A 20,185-nucleotide genomic window follows, 5' to 3' on the forward strand; every position below is an offset into this window, starting at 1 on the left:
GTCCCTCTTGGAGGGGGTTGAATGGCTTAGATGTGGTGCTCAGACTCTTCCCAGGATGCCTGATGACTAATCTTCTCTCTCCAGGCTGGAGTCAGCGGGGCAGGTGGGACCCAGAGTCTCAGGCTCCTGAGAACTGGGTCTGAGCCTCCACCCCCCAACCCTCAGCCCAAGAGCCAGACCCAGCCACCCAAACAGGAGACAGACAGAGCTTCACAGCCACCGAGAATTAAAACCTATTGATTTTCCCCATTAGCTAGAGAAGGCCATCAGAGTGCATTAAAACCAGGCAAAGCACCAGCATCATGAATAATTAACATCCACAAATGACAACCCCAGGGGGCCCAGGGGAGGGGGAAGGGGCGCCCAAAGGCCTGGGGCACCTGACCCCTTATGACTCCCACCCCCTCCCCGGGAGTCCTGGCCTGGCCTGACCTCCCCTCCTCTCCATGAATCTCTACTAGTCCTCCTGTCCCCTCTCTTTTCCTGTCTCAAAGAAACATCAGGTCTCCAAGGCAAGTAAGCTATGAAGACAGCGCCCTGAGACGAGAGTCTGGTCTGCCCAGCTCTGTCATGTGTCACTGTGTGACCTCGGGGGAGTCTGCCCCTTTCTGGGCTCATTCCTCTGGCTAAGTCTATAGATCTGTGGTTCCATAGAGGGGGACAGTGATTGGCCCAAAGCACATAGCAGGTCTGTAAACAGAGCCCGTACTAGGACCTGCAGCCTCTAATCATCCTTGCCCCCAGTCCAGCCTATAGTGTACATTTATGCAAATCCAAAAAAAAAGTTCACTCCCTTTGGATTGACCAGTTGGATAATGGCACCTGTCTGGGTGAACCAGTTAGATGAAAGTGTGCCCTCTGAACAGGCCAGTTCAAAAGAGATTCCTCTAAGTGGATTGATTTTTTTATCTTTATTATTTTTTTTAATATTTATTTATTTGGTTCCACGATGTCTTAGTTGCAGTACCTGGGAACCTTCGTTCTTCTTTGCAGAATGCAGGATCTTTAGTTGTGGCATGCGGACTCTTAGTTGCAGCATGTGGGATCTAGTTTCCTGACTAGGGATCGAACCCTGGCCCCTGCATTGGGAGCTCAGAGTCTCAGCCATTGAACCACCTGGGAGATCCCTGGACTAACTTTTTAAAAGACCCTCTTCAGGCTGACCAATAAGAAACAGGAAGTCTTTTGAGTGGACCAATGAGAAAAAGGTGCCCTCCCCCAATGAGGTCACAGTTCTGAAGGTGCAAGGCTTGGCAGAGCAAGAGCTAGGGCTGGATGTCAGCCCCCACTCACCATCTGCCGGGGTGCCCTGTGCAGAGTGTGTAGCCTAAACAACTGTATGTCGGGGCTGTGTCCCCAGCTCCACCTTTTCTGGGCCAGGGAGAACCAGATCTGTCCTCCTAGCCAGCGGAATTCAGTTCACTGAACTGATGTTTCCTTCTAAGCTTCTCCATCTCCCACGCGCCTCCTCAACCCCTCTGCTGGCCCAGGTCCCCCGCTTCCATCCTCCTCCCACCCAGCCTTCCTCCCCAGAGCCCCAGGAGAAGCAATTCGGGAATGAATACCTCCTACACCTCTGACCGTGCCTGCATCTTCTTCCTGCCTTGCAAGGCACCATGCATCCCCCCCACCTTTTTTTTCCCTTAAAGATTTATTTATTTTTGGCTAGGCAGGGTCTTCGTTGCTGCACATGGACTTTCTCTAGTTGCAATGAGGGGGGTTACTCTCTAGTTGCAGCGAGCAGGCTTCTCATTGTGGTGGCTTGTCTCGTTGTGGAGTGCGGGCTTCAGCACTTAACGGCACACAGGCTCGGTAGTCGTGGCGCATGAGCTTAAGTTGCTCCACAGCACACAGGGATCAAATCCATGTCTCCAGCACTGGCAGATGGATTCTCAACCGCTGGACCACCAGGAAAGTCCTTTGCATCCTTTCATGAGTCTTTGCAGGAACTCTGCCCTCTCTGCTGGTGAGGCCCCACCTCTTGAGCTCCTGGGGAAACTATTCATGCTCAAACTCAGCTTAAAGACCTTCTCTGCTCCTCACTCTCTTCCTTAAACATACCAGCTAGTTCTTGCCTCTGAGCCTTCGCACCTGCTGACCCCTCTTCCCAGACCTATTCTCCCTCCAGATATTCCACTGGCTCCTCTTCCTGCCTGTCACACCTCCCCTGTGGGAGGTCTGCCCTGAACACCCTATCCAACCACCTCCCCGTTAGTCTCCCTTGCCTCTCCCTGTTTTATTTTTTTCATAACCCTTTTCACAAGCTGAATTTATTTTTCCTGTTTATTGGTGATTCCAGGGCTACAGTGAATGGCTATGCATGTTGTAAGTTACAGAGGAAGTGAGTGGGGCTAAAGGCCACCTTGCGATCCACATTACAAGCTGGGTGCTGGGGAGAGGGGTAGGGGGGTGTGGGAGAGGCTGCACCTGCCCAGCGGGAGCACCTTTCCTAATTTACACACTGCCAGGCCACCAGGTATACAAATTTCAGCCCCAGTGGTTTCCAGCTGTGACAGGCAAGCCCAGCAGGACAGGCGGTGTCTGCTGTCTCCATCACTGTCTGTCCAGTGCTCCGCACAGTGCCTGGCACATAGCCGGTGCTCAATAAGCATTTTCTTTCATTTTTTAAAAATACGTATTTATTTGGCTGCAATGGGTTGCAGCATGTGAACTCCTAGTTGTGGCCTGTGGTTTCAGTTCCCTGACCTGGAACTGAACCTGGACGCCCAGCATTGGGAACGTGGAGTCTTAGCCACTGGATCACCAGGGAGGTCCTGTAATAAACATTTTTCAAGCAAACAAGCTCTACTCAGATTCCTCCACTCCCATCCATTCCTTACACTCTTCAGCAGAATACACCATGCATGTGGACCATCTCTGGGGCTCTGTATGGTTCATCCCACACAGGTGATCCCACAGGAAGCCAGTGACAAAACTGGCCCCAGACTTGGTGATGGTAATTGTTTGTTAAGAGAATGCCAAGGGGCCCCAGGAGTGGGCTGTGTAAATGAAGGAGTCCTGGGGATGCTCCCTAAAACTCAGTGCCCTGCCCATGCCAGGGACCCCGCCCTGAGCCCCCAGTTTAATCCAGCTTCCTGGAGGTGCATGTGGTGGGGTCAGGTGGCCAGGGCATTCTGATCGAAATCCAGATGCCAAGCGCTGCACAGTCACTCATGAGCAGGAGGTGGCATCGGAGGGTCCCATGGGGGGATGGGTGGGCCAGGCCAGGCTTTTGCGCGGGCAGATCTCAGGCGCCGCCTTCCCTCCGCTCCCTGTGGCCATCCGCCCACTGGCCTCCCAGCTCCGGCAGGGAAGGAGTTAACCTCCCGGCTTCTCAGCGTGAATGTGGAGCTATTAATACCCACAGCCAAGCCGGTGTGCCAGAGCAGCCGCCGCTGGAGGAGCCGGAGGAGCCCTGAGCCCAGGGAGCTCCAGTCCGAGCTGGCACGGGAGTCAGGAGTCCAGGGACCAGAACTTTTCTCGTGGACAGCGTGGGCACCGTGCCAGCCTCATCTGGTCCTCGCCCACCTTCCAGCTTCAGGTCCTGACCCTCCCTCCCGGAGGCCGCCCATGCCACCCACCCCACAGGGGAGAACAAACTTTCTTGGGGAAACCACCTCCACCGCCTGTACTGGCCAGCTGGGAAGGAGCAGACAGCCGGACAACCAGATGAACAGATGGACAGGGCATCTGTGAGCCCGTCCTCCGGGTCGCGCCTCTGACCGGCTGCAGCGGAGCGGGTAGCCGAGGAGCCTCGGGCGCCACCAGGGGCGGCGAGGGGCCCTGCTGGACTTCTGTCCACCAGCCAGCTGCCTCTGAGTCCAGGCGGCTGGGAGCTGCTTCCGAGGGCCCGGCCCTGGGGCTGGAAGGTCCGTGGGTCAGGACAGCCGATCCCATCAGACAGAGCCACGGGCTCTCCCGCTCACCGAGGCGACGGGTAACCTGAGCGAGAAAGCACAGGTGGCAGGTGGGCAAGCGCAGGCGCGGGGTCCTGAGGCCAACAGGCTACTGACCCTGGAGCACGCTGGCTCGGGGAGCCCTGCCCAGGCGAGGGACGATGCTGTCGAGGCCGCCACCGGCCACCCCTGCCCCGTCCTGGAGCTGCCTCCGGCCTGGCCCCTGCGCTGTGGAAAGGAGGATGTGCCAGCCTTCTGCTTCATCTGTTTTCACAGGGAGGAGGAGGAGGAGCTGCTGGAAGAGGTCCCACTGCAGAGGTCAGTGCCCGAGGTGGGCAGTGGGTGGGCCAGGTGAGGGCACAGGGCTTGGGAAGGGGCCCCTTGGGGCCTGGGGATCCTGCTTCCGAGTTCCTCTGTCCACTGCTTACCAGCCCCAGCCCCCTCCCTGTGTCAGACTCCCAGATCTCTCACCAGGGTATCCCCATAGCCTCCTCGTTGCCTCTCCCATCCTGCCCCCACAGTGACCCTCCTGTCCTTTCCCTCTGTGGTCATGCCCCCTCTGCTCAGAGTCCTCCATGACTCCCGGCTCCCACACAATGAAGTCAACACTCAGCTGGACATTCAAGGCCTGTGAGATCAGATCGGCCCCACCCACCTCATCTTCTCTCTACTCTCCTATATTCACCCTCCGTGAAACCCTGCCCAGACTTGCCTTCCCCTCCGTCCCCTCCTTCCAAGTGCAGCTGCCATACCTCCTCCTCCAGGAAGCCCTCCAGGAAGCCCCTGCCCCATCCTGAGCTGAGAGTCACCTTTCCTCCCTACACTGCACTGGCACTTTTTAGTGTTAGGTTTTTGTTGAATTAATAAGTGGAAATGTCTTCATGTGCGTATGCACGCATGTGTGTGTGTGTCTGTATAAAAGAAGGCGGGGGGAGGTGATGGAAGGTTTGTGTGTCTAGGTGATTGGGTATTTGGGGGTGAGTGTGTGTGATTGTGTGTGTGTGTACATGTTTGTGGCAGTGGGTATGGGTTCTATGCACTCCAGGTGGTGGGCGGGGTGTGCACTGGGCCTGGGTGGGTGAGGGGTTCATGTCTCTTTGGCCACCTCTCCCCACCCCCACCTTCAGGGAAACCCAGGCTCCAGCCAAGTGCATTTCCCAAGCTGTGACCACAGGCTCCAGGAATAGATGGAACATCTGTAGGGGAGACAGGGGTCACCTCTGCTCCAGCCCAGCCTGCCCACGCCTCCATCACCACCTGAGTCAGCACTGCCCTGGGTGGGGAGAAGAAAGGCAGGCTCAGTGCCAGTCCAGGGGTGCCCTCCGGGCCCCTGGCAGGAGGGTGGGGGTATGGGCTCCTGCAGCCTGGGACAGGTTCCTCCCCGAATCTCACTGGTGGACCTGGGTGGGTCACTTGTCTTCCATGGGCCTCTGTCTTCTCATTTGTGAAACAGTGGGCTGCTCTGAGCATGGTGGTCAGTTCGTCATTCAGCGCTCAGAGTGCCAGGGCCCCAGGGCTCTTGGGGTCCAGCCTGCTAGGAGAGACCTCGAGCACACGGATCAGTCTGGCAGTGAGGGGCGCTGGTTGGGCAAGACTGCACTGTACTCAGGGAGTGAGGGGGAGAGACTGACCACCCCTGCCTGCAGGAACCCGGGGAGACCCTGCAGGTCTGTCTTAAAGGACAGGTCCTCTTCCAGGTACAGGCTGAAGGTTTTTTTTAACTTTTTATTTTGTATTGGAGTATAGCCAGTTAACAAAATTGTAATCGTTTCTGATGGACAGCAAAGGGACTCAACCGTATATACGCATGCATGCATTCTCCCCCAACACCCTTCCCATCCAGGCTGCCACATACCACTGAGCAAAATTCCCTGTGCTACACAGTAGGTCCTTGTTGGTTATCCATTCTAAATATAGCAGTGTGTACCTGACCTCCCTGAACTCCCTAACTATCCCTTCCCCCCATCCTTCCCCCAACCCCAGCAACCATAAGATCGTTCTCTACATCTGTGAGTCTAGGAGTGAAGTTAAGGAAAGGCCATTCCAGGCAGCGGGGATGGAGAGAGAGCAAAGACCTGGTAACACAAGGAAAAACCGTGGGTGTGGCGGGCATGGGGCTGGCAGGGTCTGCAGGGGTCAGGTCACCAGGGGTCTTGACTGCTGAGCTCAGGAGTTGATCCGTAGGTGATGGAGCGAGCTGTGTGGAAGGCGTTGAAGCAAAATGGAACGAGTTAGGTGATTCAGTGAGACCACAGGTGTGGAAATGTTTCCGGAACAAAACAATGGACTCCTGAGAGCATCACTGTTTGCATGATAGGAACTCAAAATGCTTGTTGAATGATTGAATGAATGGATGGATGGATGTGATGTGGGGAGATGGAACATCAGAATCACTGAGCTGATTGTTAAAAAATACACACTCCCAGGCTCTGCCCTGGAGACTTTGTGGCCTCACGTCTCAGAGGGGATGAATGTGTAATTCTAATCAACCCCCCACTAGGTGGGGCTTCCCTGGTGGCTCAATGGTAAAGAATCCATCTGATCAAGACCCAGGTTCTATCCCTGGGTCAGGAAGATCCCCTGGAGAAAGAAAAGGCAACCCACCCCAGTGTTCTTGCCTGGAGAATCCCAGGGATGGGGTCGCACAGAGTCGGACACGACTGAAGTGACTTAGCAGTAGCAGCAGAATGAGATAGGGATGGGATCTAGGATCAGGTAGCTATGAGATCCTGCCCTCTCCCCTCATCCCCCCATCTTCCTCCTCCGACTTTGGGGACTCCTCCTGTAGGGCATGCCCCTCGGCCTCTTGTCCTGGCAGTGTGGTGACCTGCACTGGCAGAACCTGGTCCCCTTTCCAGCTGGTGGGCGCTGGCCCTTTAAGATCTGGAGAGGGGATACCACCGGGCTGGGCAAAGACAGTGACCACAGGTGCCAGGTGGTGAAGCTAAAAATACTGAGTGATGTGGACGCTCAGGCTGCAGGAGCCAGGCAGTGCTAGTGGGTAGTGTTGGCGGGGGGAAGTTCTGGAGTGTTTCTTTCCTACTGGAGGAGGGGCAGTGAGCAGTGAGGTTTGGTGGGGTCACCTTGGGGGTTTAGAGGAGCCTGCTCCCCACCCCCACCACTCTCAGCCTTTCTCCAGCCCATGGAAGGCGCCAGGTTTCACTCCCAATTTTGCTGCATGTTTAGCCGCCCCAGGGCGTGCTAATTCTGCAGCATCCTGCTTCTCTGGGATGCCGGGGAAGTCCTTTCTTCTCTTTGAGCCTCTGTAAAATTAAAGAACTGCTGGGGCGCTTTTAGGGACAGAGAAGCAAGAAGGGATGTAGGGAGACCAGTTCCCTCATTTGTGGATTCAACAAAGATTCCCCAAGGCCTCCTGGGGACTAGAAGCTGAGGCCAAAGAGAAGAACACAAATCAGGCATTTCCCAGGAAAAGCCAGAGAACACACACTGGAACAATGGCTTGCAGTGCTGTCATTGAGGTGTGAACTCCGTTTCTGTTTGGGGCTGAAGTGAGAAACCGCCCCCACCAAGAACTCATCTGCATTTAATGAGAACTTGTCAACAAAAGCATCACCCACCAGCCATCCCCATTTGATGTCTGATGCTGTGATTAAGGTGAGGCTCTGCTGACGAGCCTGGAACCGCTTGCGCTTCAAAGGGCAGAACCTCCCAGGCTGCTCATGGAAGGTCCAGAGAGGGCTGGGCAGGGGTGGGGGGAGACTCTGCTCCACTCAGTCTTTTGGGGACCCAGGCTCCGCCCACCTGTGATGCTGTCATCACCCAGGGCTTTAGAATCCACTGGATTCTCTGTTTCCATGCGCAGCCGAAGAAGAAGGGTGGAGATCACATGGAAGGGTTTTCCAAACCAAAGCTGCAAATGGCCTACTTCACTCCTGCGCACGCTATGTGGCCAGGGCAGCTAATTGCAAGAGAAACTCGGAAACACAGTCCTCTTGTGAAGATGATATGCTTGGTATACATGAAAGCACTTGGCACAGAAGAGGTGCCCAGCGTGTTCATGCGGAAATTCTGCAGACTTCACTGAGCACTCTCAGTAGAGTAGCCCTAGAAATTGGACAGAGAAAATACCTCTCATTGCTGTCATTGGAAATTTTTTTTTTTTTGGCCCTGCAGTGCAGCATGCAGGATCTTAGTTCCCTGATGAGGGATCAAATTCATGCCCCTTGCATTGGGAGCATGGCGTCTTAACCACTGGACCACCAGGGAATTCCCTCTCACTGAGCTTTTATCAAAGCAGAGTCAAACAAAACACAAGTAAACAAACAAATACAATCATCCACGTTCAAAACCCACTGATGGGACTTCCCTGGTGGTGGTTCGGTGATGAAGAATCCGCCTTGCAATGCAGGGCACATGGGTTGGTCAGGGAACTAAGATCCCACACGCTGCCTGGCAACTAAGCCTGGGTGCCACAAGTACTGAGTCCATGCACCGCAACCAAACACCCCACGTGACACAGAGAGGATCCCTCTTTCTTCAGTTAAGACCCAATGTAGCCAAATAAATAAATATTATACATTTAAAAGAAAGATACTGTTAAGGAAATTACCAGAGGCATGGTAGGCAGACACCCACTTGGCATAAGGGGAGGGGAGGTAGGGACAATTCATCTGAGACCTCAAGAAAGAGAAGGAGCTGAGCAGAGTTGGGGGACAAGTATTCCTAGTGAATAGGGAGTGCAAAGGCCCAGAGGCAGGTTAGAATTTGGGGAATGTGAGAAAATACCAGGTCAGTATGACCAGGGCAGGTAAGTGATGGGGAGAGAGACATGGGCAATGAGGGGAGACGGGAATGGGCTGGATCACACAGGCCTTATGGGCCTTCATGAGGAGGATGGATTTTATTCTGGTATAAAATGCAACTGGAAAAGCTTCGGAGGCTTTTAAGTAGGGGAAAGCGGTAAAAGTTGATGGACATCTTAAGCGATCCCTTGGGCTCCTCTGGGGAGAATCCATGGCAGCCAGGCCAGAGCAGACACCAGAAACCAGTGTGGAGGTCATGGCGGTGATGGAGGGGGGCCATGGTGTTGGCCTGGACCAAGGTGTCCCTAGGACATGGGGGAAATAGATACTTTCTAGATATATTTAGGAGACAGAATTTGCTGATGGGTTAAAAGAAGGGAATTAAGGATGAATCTGAGGTTTCTAGGTTAGATAAATGTGTGGATGAGGGGACGGCTCGAGTGCGGGAAGAGATATATATAGTGGGAAATTCAGGAATTCAGCCATGGAGGTTTTCAATCTAGAAGCACATGAGACGCCCAAGTGAAGATGTCAAAAGAGGACTTGGTACTAACAGACTGAAGCTCAAAGTGGGAGCCTGTGGGCCACCTAGGAGATATCAGAGACTTTGGCATGGAGGTGGCTTTGAAAGCCAGGAGGTCACATTGCAGAGACAGAGGAGAGGCCCCAGGATGGAGCCCCGAGGAGCACTACAAATGTGAGGTCACGTGGAGGAGATGTTAACAGGGGTGGAAGAGAAATAAAGTAGGAGGAAAACCAGGAGCGTGGGTAGTCATGGAAACCGAGAGACGAGTGTCTCAAGGCAGAGAGAGAGGTGGACAACTGGCTTCAAAGATGCTGAACAGCCAAGGAAAAGGAGAATAGATTGAGCAGCACAGAAATAGAAAGTGACTTGGATAATTACAATTCATGGCGGGGTGGAGACAGGAGCAGGGGTGAGTGGAGACTTCTGGTTAAATATGGTGGATTGAATACACACATTTAAGTTCTCTGTGTCCTGAAACCCCATGAAAAAGAAACGAGTGGGTTTTATTTTTTTCTTTTCCATTATGGTTTATTACAAGATATTGAATATAGTTCCCTGTGCTATACATCAGTACCTTGTTGCTTATCTATTTAATATATGGTAATGTGTATCATGGAGAAGGCAATGGCACCCCACTCCAGTACTCTTGCCTGGAAAATCCCATGGATGGAGGAGCCTGGTGGGCTGCAGTCCATGGGGTCTCACAGAGTCGGACACTACTGAAGCGACTTAGCAGCAGCAGTAGCAGCGATGGGTATCAATTAATCCCAGACTGCTAATTTATCCCTCCCCGCTCCTTTCCTCTTTGTTAATCACAAGTTTGTTTTCTATGTAGTCTGTTTCTGTTTTGCAAATAAATTCATTTGTATCATATTTTAGATTTCACATATGTGATATCATCTAATACTTGTCTTTGTCTGACTTACTTCATTTAGTATGATACTCTCTAGATCCAGCCATTTTCCTGCAAATAGCATTATTTCATTTTTACGGCTGAATACTATCCCCCTGTGCATATATACCACATCTTAGTTATCCATTCATCTGTCCGTGGACATCGAGATTGTTTCCACATCTTGGCTATTGTAAATAGTGCTTCTATGAACATTGGGGGTGCATGTATCTTTTCAAACTAGGGTTTTCTCTGGATATATGGCCCAGAAGTGGGAGTGTAGGGTTGTAAGGCAACTCTAGTTTTAGCTTTTTAAGGAACCTCCATACTGCTGTCTATAGTGGCTGCATCGATTACCTTCCCACCGACAGTGTAAGAGGCCCTTTTCTCCACATGAGTGGGTTTTACGGTGCATTTATTCGTCTTTTGTTGCCACCAATACAAACTACTGCAAACTTAGTTGTTTCAAACCAAATTGATTATCTTACTGACTATATGTCAGAAATCCAACACAAATAAATCCCTAGGCTAAAGTCAAGATGTTGACAGGGCTGCTCTTGGGAACTCTTCCTGGAAGAACTTTCTGGAAGTTCCAGGGGAAAATCCACCCCCTTATCTTTTCCAAGGTGCCACCTTCCAGAGGGCCCCTCCTTCCAAAAAGGCAGCGTCTCTCCGGCCTTGCTTCCCTCACCACCTTTCTTGGACCACAGCTGGGAAAGGTTCTCTGCTTTTAATGCTGCATGCTATTATCTTGGGCTCACCTGAACAAGCCAGGATTATCTTCCCATCTCAAGGTCCTTAACCTTAATCACACCTGCAAAGCCTCTTTCTGTCACCTAAGGTAACATACTCCCAGGTTCTGGGGATGACGACATAGACATTAATGGAATTAGGTGGGGCATTATTCTGCCTCCCACAGCATGAATCAGCAAGAACTTATACAGTGAAAAAGTAGACAAGAGCAACACGACATTGGAATCTAGAAAACGGATGAACACGGTGAGGGATATAGCGGTCTGGTGACAAGTGAACCCTAAATTGGGCATGAGAAAAAAAAAGGGGGCCCCACAGTTTCCACCACAAAACCTCAAAAGGCCCTAGTGTTAATGGGCTAAGTACCTCTGGAAGGGGGAGTAAAGCTAGGGCCAAAACCAGGATTGGTCTAAGAAGGGCTTTAATGCTCAGATTTCTTTCTCTGCTCAGCTCTGCGGGGCAGCTGCCCCTCCTCCACCCTGACAAAGACTGAAGGCTTATTCCCCAGAGAGGATAAAACACGGGGTCTGTGAACTGGAGGACAGGGCACCATGAGGATAAGGAGGAATTCTATGCTCTACTGGAGGGATTATTTGAATATTTGCATCTTGAATGTGGGGTGGCCTGCCCCTGACCCCATCACCTGGAAAGTCCTTCCCCCCTTGGCTCCCAGCACAGTGAAATCTGGTCCAGACTCTCCAGGCAGAACATGGCAGAGTTCACTCCCTTCAGCTTCTGAATATATTGACGATGGGTATTTTGTTCCTGCTGGTCTCTTATTTCCTGTTTTAGCTTTCTTCTCTCCCTGCGTGCATGAGAAATTGCTTCAGTCACGTCCAACTCTGTGAGACCCTGTGGACCGTAGCCCACCAGGCTCCTCTGTCCATGGAATTCTCCAGTCATGAAGACTGGAGTGGGTTGCCATGCCCTCCTCCAAGGGATCCTCCCAACCCAAGGATCATACCTGTGTCTCTTATGTCTCCTACATTGGCAGGCTGGTTCTTTACCACTAATGCCACCTGGAGAGCGCCCCCCAAAAAACTACTACTACTATACTCAGAGATTTAGGAACATATATTGCAACTATGAAATGAAAACTAGATGCTATTTTGAAAGAAAACGAACCTCCGAGGATGAACAAAACAAAAAAGTTCTTAAAATTTAGGAATATTATAGCAATGGGAGTTTGGGGTTAGCAGAAGCAAACAAGTATACATAGAATGGATAAACTACAGGTCCTACTCTACAGAACAGGGAACTATCTTCAATATCCTGTGGTGAGTCAGAATGAAAAAGAATATGAAAAAGAACATATATTATATATGTATATATGTACATATATGTATGTGTAACTGAATAACTTTGCTACACAGCAGAAATTAACACAACATTGTAAATCAACGATACTTCAATTTTTACCAAAAGGATATCATAGCAGAGTTCAGTTCAGATCAGTTCAGTTCAGTCACTCAGTCATGTCCAACTCTTTGCGACCCCATGGACTACAGCACACCAGGCTTCCCTGTCCATCACCAACTCCCAGGGCCTCCTCAAACTCTTGTCCATCACGTCAGTAATGCCATCCAATCATCTCATCCTCTGTCATCCCCGTCTCCTCCTGCCTTCAATCTTTCCCAGCATCAGGGTCTTTTCCAATGAGTCGGTTCTTCGCATCAGGTGGCCAAAGTAATGGAGTTTCAGTTTCAGCATCAGTCCTTCCAATGAATATTCAGGACTGGTTTCCTTTAGAATTGACTGATTTCTGTCAATTCTAAAGGAAATTGTAGCAGAAATGGAAAACATTTAAAAGATTTAGGTGGTGGTTCAGTGGTGAATCCACCTGCCAATGCAGGAGACACAGGCTTGATCCCTGGTCCAGGAAGATCCCATGCACCACAACTACTGAGACTGTGCTCTAGAGCCCCGGGAACCGTAACTACTGAACCCACAAGCAGCAACCACTGAAGGCCAAGCAGTTTAGAGCCGGTGCTCTGCAACAAGAGAAGCCACCGCAATGAGAAGCCCACGCACAGAAATGAAGACCCAGTGCAGCTGAAAGAAAGAAAGAAAAAGAAAGGAAAGGGAATGAACAGCCCATTAAAGAAGGGGGCAAAAGATCCGAACGGTCACTAGGTCAAAGATGATATACAGACATCAAATAAGCATATAAAAGATGCTCAACATCAGATGTCACCAGGAAATAGCAAATTAAAACCACAGTGAGATACCTATACACACTGATCCAAAATATTGACAATTACAAATGCTGGTGAGGATGTGGAGCAACAGGAACTCTCGTTCATTGCTGTGAGAACTCCAAAATGATACAGTCACTTTGGAAGACGGTCTGGCAGTTTCTTACAAAGCTAAACATAGTCTTAGCATATGATCCAACAATAGCGTTCCTTGGTACTCACCCAAATGAGTTGAAAACGTATGTCTGAACAAAACCCTGCACATGGATGTTTATAGCAGCTCTTTTTCATAATTGCCTGAAAACTTGGGAGCATCTAAAACGTCCTTCAACAGGCAAATAGATGAACAAACTATGATATACCCACACAACGGAATATTATTAGGTGATAAAAATTAGCCATGAAGCCACAAAAAGACATACAAGAACCTTAAATGCATATGGCTAGGTGAAAGAAGCCTTGGCTTCCCTGGTGGCTCAGTGGTAAAGAATCTGCCTGCCGATGCAGGAGACGGGGGTTCAGTTCCTGGATCAGGAAGGTCCCCTGGAGAAGGAAATGGCAATCTATTCAGTATTCTCGCCTGGGAAATCCCATGGGCAGAGAAGCTACAGTCCATGGGGTTGCAAAGAGTCAGACATGACTCAGCGACTGAACAACCGCCACCACGAGGTGAAAGAAGCCAGTCTGAAAAGGCTATGAGCTGTGTGCCTCCAACTCTATGACATTCTGAAAAAGTCAGCACTAGAGACAGTAGGAAGATCAGTGGTTGCCAGGGGCTGGTGGGGAGGGGGGAATGAGTAGGTGGAGACGGAGGATTTTTAGAGCAGTGAAGCTGTTCTGTGTGATACTGTAAGGATGGGTCCGTGACCCCATCCATCTGTCAAAACCCACAGACTGTACAACATAGGGAGCCCTCATGCAAACTATGGTTTTCAGTTAATATTAGTTTATCAGTACTGGTTCAAATTGTAACAAGCTCACCACACGAATGCAAAATGCTGATCATCGGGGAAAATGCGGGGGGGGGGGGGGGTATACACGAAAACTCTCTGTACTTTGAGCTCAGTTGTTCTATAAACCCAAAACCAAAACAGAAAATCTATCACAAAAAGGAAACAGGGGGAAAGAAATCATAGTATTCCACAGAAAATTGTGTTTCCACACTACGTAAATACTACCAATCTTTTTTTTTTCCCCCTTTTGGCTGTGTGGCAAAGTTCCCCAACCAGGGATTGAACCTATGTCCCCTGTAGTGGAAGCATAGAGCCCTAAACACTGAACCACCAGGGAAGTCCCCAACACTATCAATCTTTTTTTTTTTTTTAATTTTATTTATTTATGGGCGTACTGGGTCTTCGTTGCTGCATGAGGGCTTTCTCTAGTCGTGGCAAGTGTGGGCTTCTCTCTAGATGCCAAGTGTGGGCTTCTCATTAAGGCGGCTTCTCTGGTTGTGGTGCACAGGCTTTACAGCACGGGCTTAGACATTGCCACACGCGGCCTTTATTGCCCCGCGGCACGCGGGATCTTCCTGGACCAAGAATCGAACCCATGTCCTCTGCATCTGCAGGTGGATTCTTAACCACTGAACCACCAAGAAAGTCCCGCCAGCACTACCGATCTTATCAATATTATTGATGCAACTGGGCAGGAGACAGGAAGTGGAGGGAATGGACATCGGAGAGCTCCATCTTCATCTTCCAGCGTGGGAAGGGGAGATGCATAACCCAAAACATGCTACGCAGGAAACATAGGAATGAAAATTACTAATAATCAGCTAAAAGAATGGAAATGATTGTCCTAAAGCAGTGGGAAATGGGAGTGGGGGCTGCCCGTGTTTCCTGATAGAAAGGGATGGAGACGTGTGGTGGAGGAAACACAGAGCCTGGGTGCTGGGGGGTTGATTCTGGAGAAGGGTGGTGCTGGAGGGGAATCCTGAAGAATCCAGGGCCCAAGGGAGGGGTTGGCCCCAGGAGAAGGGCCGTCCCCCCTCCATTGAAGCTGCTGGAAGAAGTGAGGAGTGAGGGGCTGGGTGGGTTTGCGCTTTGATAAAGGGAGTCACTAAAACTGCATCCGATCCACCTGTATTCTCAGTGAAATGGGAGCCATGGTTTGAGAAAAGAGGAGAAGGTGGGAGGACCTTGCGGCTCAGAGGAGGATGCAGGGGCCAACACCATCAGCACCCCCGGGGGGCTGGTTAGACATGCAGAAGCTCAGGCCTCACCAAGATCCCTAAAAGATGCACAGGCAAATTAAAATCTGAGAAGGCCTGCTCAGAGAGAGTGGGGAAGGGCCACTGGCAGGCATACGGGGGTTGTGGGGCGGCAGCGAGTGCCCCCTGGAGACCATGAAGGGAAACTCTCTACTTGGCGGGGGAGCCTTGGACCAGTGCTGGCTTGTGCGGTGCAGGCAGAAAGAAGGTGACGGTTGGCATTTTGCCAGGCAGGTTCTCCAACAGGAAAGCTGGGCACAGCGGGGTGGGGGTGCGGGTTCCAGGGAGCAGCCATGGTGATGGTGTGCAGAGCCCAAGCGAGCACCGTGGACCATCGTGGCAGAAGGGGGCTGATGGGCGGTGACAAAGGGATGGGGGCCGTGGACTGGTGGCCTCGATGGGGTCAAAGAACTGCTGCTTATGGGTACCAGATGAAGAGGACGGAGGGGGAAACACAGAGGAAGGTGATCAACACAGATCTCAGAGCGGGTGGGGTGTGGGGTAATTACAAGGTACGGGATGTGAGCTTCAGAGGTGGAAGGGAGCAGAGAGGATTAAAGGTGACAGAAAAGGCCAGAGAACCGAGAGGCTGTAGACTGCCTGAGATCTCCAAACTCCATCTGAGGTTTGAACTTCGAAGGTCTAGTGATGGTGAGAGAAGAGGCTGATTCCTTTGCTCTGGGTGTGGCTTCTGAAAGCTCAGGACTTTGGAAAGCTCCCAGGCAGACTAGAATGTGCAGCAGAGTTTGAGAACCACGAGTGTGGACAAGGAGACCCAGGTTCTGACAGAGAGAAAGGCACAGGAGAGTAACCGGAAGGCTCCCTGGGGCCGGCATCGCTGATGGAGCCTGACCAGGGGGAAAGGAGAAGCCGGGTAGGGGCCGCGTATGGCAGGTGAGAAGATGGAGATGCTGTGGTCTTCCCCCTGGAGAACTAAATACTGAATGTGTGTGCGCGCCCACGCGTGCGTGCAGGCGTGTGAGACAGACAGAGACCCCGAGACAGAGCGAGTCCGGCGGCCGGCGAGCCCCTCGTCTGTCCTGCACTGCGGCGGGTCGGCCACTAGAGGGAGCGCCGCGCCCGCACATGCCGGGACGGCCCCCTAGTTCTGTCCGTCCGTGATGCTTCGGTCTTGTTCTGACAGATTTTATGTCCAAGCTCAGATTCTGCAGGTACATACCCCTGGGTTTAACTCCAGGTCCCGCTGCTTTTAGGCCGTGTGACCTTAGCCAGTTACCCGACCGTTCTGTGACCCAGTTTCGTCCTCCGTACAGCTGCTGTAACTCTGACCCGAGACGGTTCAGAGGATGAATGAGGTCAGGCCTGTGAAGCGCTGCGCAGCATTCGGGGATGGCTAACCCAATCCGACAGTGCAGGAGGTTCTGCCACCGCCTCTGTCTCTCTCTGCTTCTCCTGCAGCCCCGCAGCCCAGCCCTGCCCAGCCCAGATCCAGGGGGAGAAATAGAGGTCGACTTCTGGAATGTTCCAGAGCAGAGGTTGGGATAAGGGTGGCCTGTAAGGCAGCGACAAGCCTGGGCGCCTCCTTTCCTGCTCAGTCCTGCTGGTTCTCTTGTTTGGGAGCAGACCTTATCCTGTGGCTCATTCCTGACCATGGTCTTGTCTTTCTGACCCCAGGCCTTCCCCTGCTCCTCCAGGCACCCTGGGGACCAGCAGTTGCCCTTGCCTGGCAACCATATCATCCTTGAGAAGTGTCACTGTCTGGTGCCCCCCAAGGGCTGAGAAGGGGTGCTCCATCCTAACCGCCCCAGTCCTTCCAGGATCCCGCCCAGACCAGCCAAGAGCTGACCTACGAGGCCACACCTCGGGGAGAAGTGTCTTCATGTGTCTGCGTTCCCAGGCTGGCTGAGGCCGCAGGCGTGGGGGTCGTGGTGTGTAGAAGACCCACAGAAGCAGCTCTCCTTGTCTTATCCTCGGTCCCTCAGCGGGGGTCTAACCTGCCTGACTTCTTTTTATCAATCATTTGCCAACATTTTAAAAATCAGAAAAAAAAAAATTAAAAAAAAATCAGAGCAGTACTCCTTAGGATCCAGGTTTCTAACTTCTCCTGGAAAATTAGAAGCTCTGAAAACCTGAGTTCACATTCGTACATGACAGCAATGGGCCACAGGGGAGGGAGGCCACCACTCTGATGGGCTAGGGCTTTCCAGCTCACCACTGTCCCCCACCCAGGTCATGTACCCCATTCACAGACCCTCCCTGGGGACTCAGCGTCTCAGTCTGTGACTCCATGAAAGGAGAACTATGCCTGAGAGGCTCGTGTACCTTGTCCATGTTGCAGCCGCTGGCCCCAGGCAGGCAGAAATGCAGAGGTAGAGGGGTAGGGTCCCAGAAATGAGAGCAGACCTTCAGGGGCAAGGAATCCAGGGGCTAGAGAGCTGCTTGGTGTCCTCAGCTGTTGGTGGAATTTCACAGTTCAGAGGCTGAGGGCAAATCACACACACACACACACCACCCCACTGTCCAATCTGTCAGCAGATCCTGTCACTTCTCATCTCTTCTGTTCCTACTACCTGATCCCCTGCTATCTTGTTTCACTTGGCTGGGTACCAGAGCCTCCTCGCTTCCCTTCTTGTGCCGCCAGAGGGAGCCCTGTTAAAACCTATAATCCACCTCCTCCATCCTCTGCTCAAAACCCTCCAAGGACTGCCACTGCTCTCAGAGTCAAAGGCAAAGGCTTACTGTGGCCCTGGATGAACTGTCCCCATCACCTCTCATCTCCTCCCAGGCTCCATCAGCCTCATTGTTCCTGAGCATCCCAAGCATACACTCTGGCCTCAGGGCCTTTGCACTGGCTCTTCCCTCTGCCTGGCCCACTTGTACCTGCCTGCCTGCCCTCATTTCAGCATGGCTCCCTTCCTCCCTCACCTCCTTCAAGTTTCTGCTCAAGAGGAACCTTCTCTGTGAGGACCTCCCTGCTTTATTTCATCCCTGCCTTAATCCCTTGAAGTACCATCCTTTATTCACATACCCTCTCTGTTGTCTACTTCCCTCACTACAATAATGAGGGCAGTGATTTTTCTCTGTTTTGCTCACTGAAAATTTTGCCTAGTACATAGGAAGCACTTGATAATATTTGTTAATTGAATGGATGAATGAACAAATATGTGAAACGAGGGCAGTAACAATACCAGTAAGCAGAGTGGCTGCGAGAACTCAGTCAATATGTATCACACAGGGCCCCAAACTTGGGCTCTGGTGCTCTGTGGTTGGTATCTTAGAATTTCTTTTTTCTTTTCTTTTTCTGTCTGTGCCATGTAGCTTGTGGAATCTTAGTTCCCCAACCAGGGATTGAACCCACGCCCTCAGGTTAATACAGAGTCCTAACCACTGGACTGCCAGGGTATTCCCAGAAGCTTGCCATACTTCATCATATCATCTTTGAAGTGTAAGTGAAGTCTGAGTAACAGTGGCACATGCAAAACTTCCCTGGCGGTCCAGTGGTTAAGCCTCTGTGCTTCCAATGCAGGGGGCACAGGTTCAATCCCTGGTTGGAGAACTACAGTCTTGCATGCCACAGTCAAGGTTGATGTGCTTGGTCTGGCAGTGGCCTGGATTCCAGGAAGATTCCGCGTAAGGTGTGCATCAAGGGGCCCCAGGCATCCGTGATGCCCAAGGCAGCCTCATGTTCAATAGCAAATATAGAACACCGTGGCAGGAAGAGAGGGAGGCTTGGGTAGGAAGGAAAAGCTTCTCTCCTGCTTTCTAGACAAGAACCCTCACATCCTGTAGCTGGCCTTTGTGTCAAGGACACACACGTCACAAACAGTATGTTTTCCAGCCATGGGCACTGTTGCTGTTGTTACTCAATGCCCCACGATCAGAGGGAAACAGTGCCTAGCAAGAGAAAGCCCACAGGCTCCCGGGCCAGCCGCTGCTTGAGCAATGGGTGGAGGAAAAGCCATGCCGCTTCCTCTCAGCCTCAGTTGCCGCATCTGTGAGCTGGGAGAGCATCAGGCAGGTTTCCCTCTGAAACCCAGGGGACTTGTGGGTGGCAGTCATGGATCCCGGTCAGGGATTGCCGTGGCTGCTCTGCTAGGAGCCTGGTCGGGGCTCATTTTCAGCCTCCATCTCTGAAATGTTCAAACCGGGGATAGAGCTTTAACCCCTGAGGGATGGGTGACAGTGGACCAGGTTTTCGATGGGGACTTCAACCCAAGCATCAGTAGCATACATGGCCCGTAGCTTCAGGAGGTGGCCGCAGACCCTGATGGTCAGTGCGGGCCTTGGTAGTGGCCTCAGCCCAGTGGAGGCTGCAGATCTGGTGAAAAGGGGAGGTGCCCGGCGCTTTGCCCCCTGCACTGTGTCCTGCCTAAGCCCCCATCTCTCCGGAGCCACTAGGATTGGAGCCATTCTCCCGGATCCACTTAATTAGCCAAGCTCATTAATTCCCACAGGCTTCTCCTCCCCACCTAATTAACTGACTTAATTAGGGCTTGCAGGCCTGGCTCCGCCCAGCCCCCCCTCCCTGCTGCAGCGCTGCCCACCTCCTCGAGGGCCCTGGCATAGCCCATCCTCTCAGCCACTCAGGACTGGGAACCGCTGGGGGCGGGGCTGGCCCCCCCAGCACTCAGGCCTCCGCCCAGGGTCCCTCCCTCTGGTCGGACCAGCCCAGTGCCTCTCCCCAGGCTGCAGTCCAGGAGCGAAGGATTGGAAATTTGAGAGTGAGAGGTGGCTGGGGAGAGGGATGCAGGTGAGATCAGCGGGATCAGGTGAGAGGAGGCTAGGATGGTGGGGGCTGGAGGGGCTGGGCAGCCTGGACTCCAGAGCCGGCCTGGGTTCGAGCCCCAGCTAGCATCTCGGCCTCGGCGACCTCTCCCCTCCCTGCGTCTCAGATACAAAATGATCGCTCACCCACACAGTAAGTATATTATGAGGTTTAAAGGAGTTCATATGTTTAAAATGCTTCAAATCTGGCCAAATCTGTGTTTGT

At 52.1% G+C, this 20,185-nt stretch overlaps 1 protein-coding gene across 2 annotated transcripts in view; it reads left to right on the forward strand.

The window, feature by feature from the left end:
* The first annotated feature begins 3,395 nt into the window (after positions 1-3,395).
* SBK1 (SH3 domain binding kinase 1) overlaps positions 3,396-20,185 on the forward strand; it is a 53,619-nt gene continuing 36,829 nt past the window's right edge. The window contains exon 1 of one of the 2 annotated variants that reach the window (XM_043914583.1): positions 3,396-4,214. The gene's annotated coding sequence lies outside the window, so the exon portion shown is untranslated. Of the gene's footprint in view, positions 4,215-14,425; positions 20,114-20,185 lie in introns of those variants that run through there. The other variant, XM_043914585.1, reaches the window with a different exon arrangement.

Source organism: Cervus elaphus, chromosome 10 (assembly GCF_910594005.1).
Source record: "Cervus elaphus chromosome 10, mCerEla1.1, whole genome shotgun sequence".
NCBI classification, from domain to species: domain Eukaryota; kingdom Metazoa; phylum Chordata; class Mammalia; order Artiodactyla; family Cervidae; genus Cervus; species Cervus elaphus.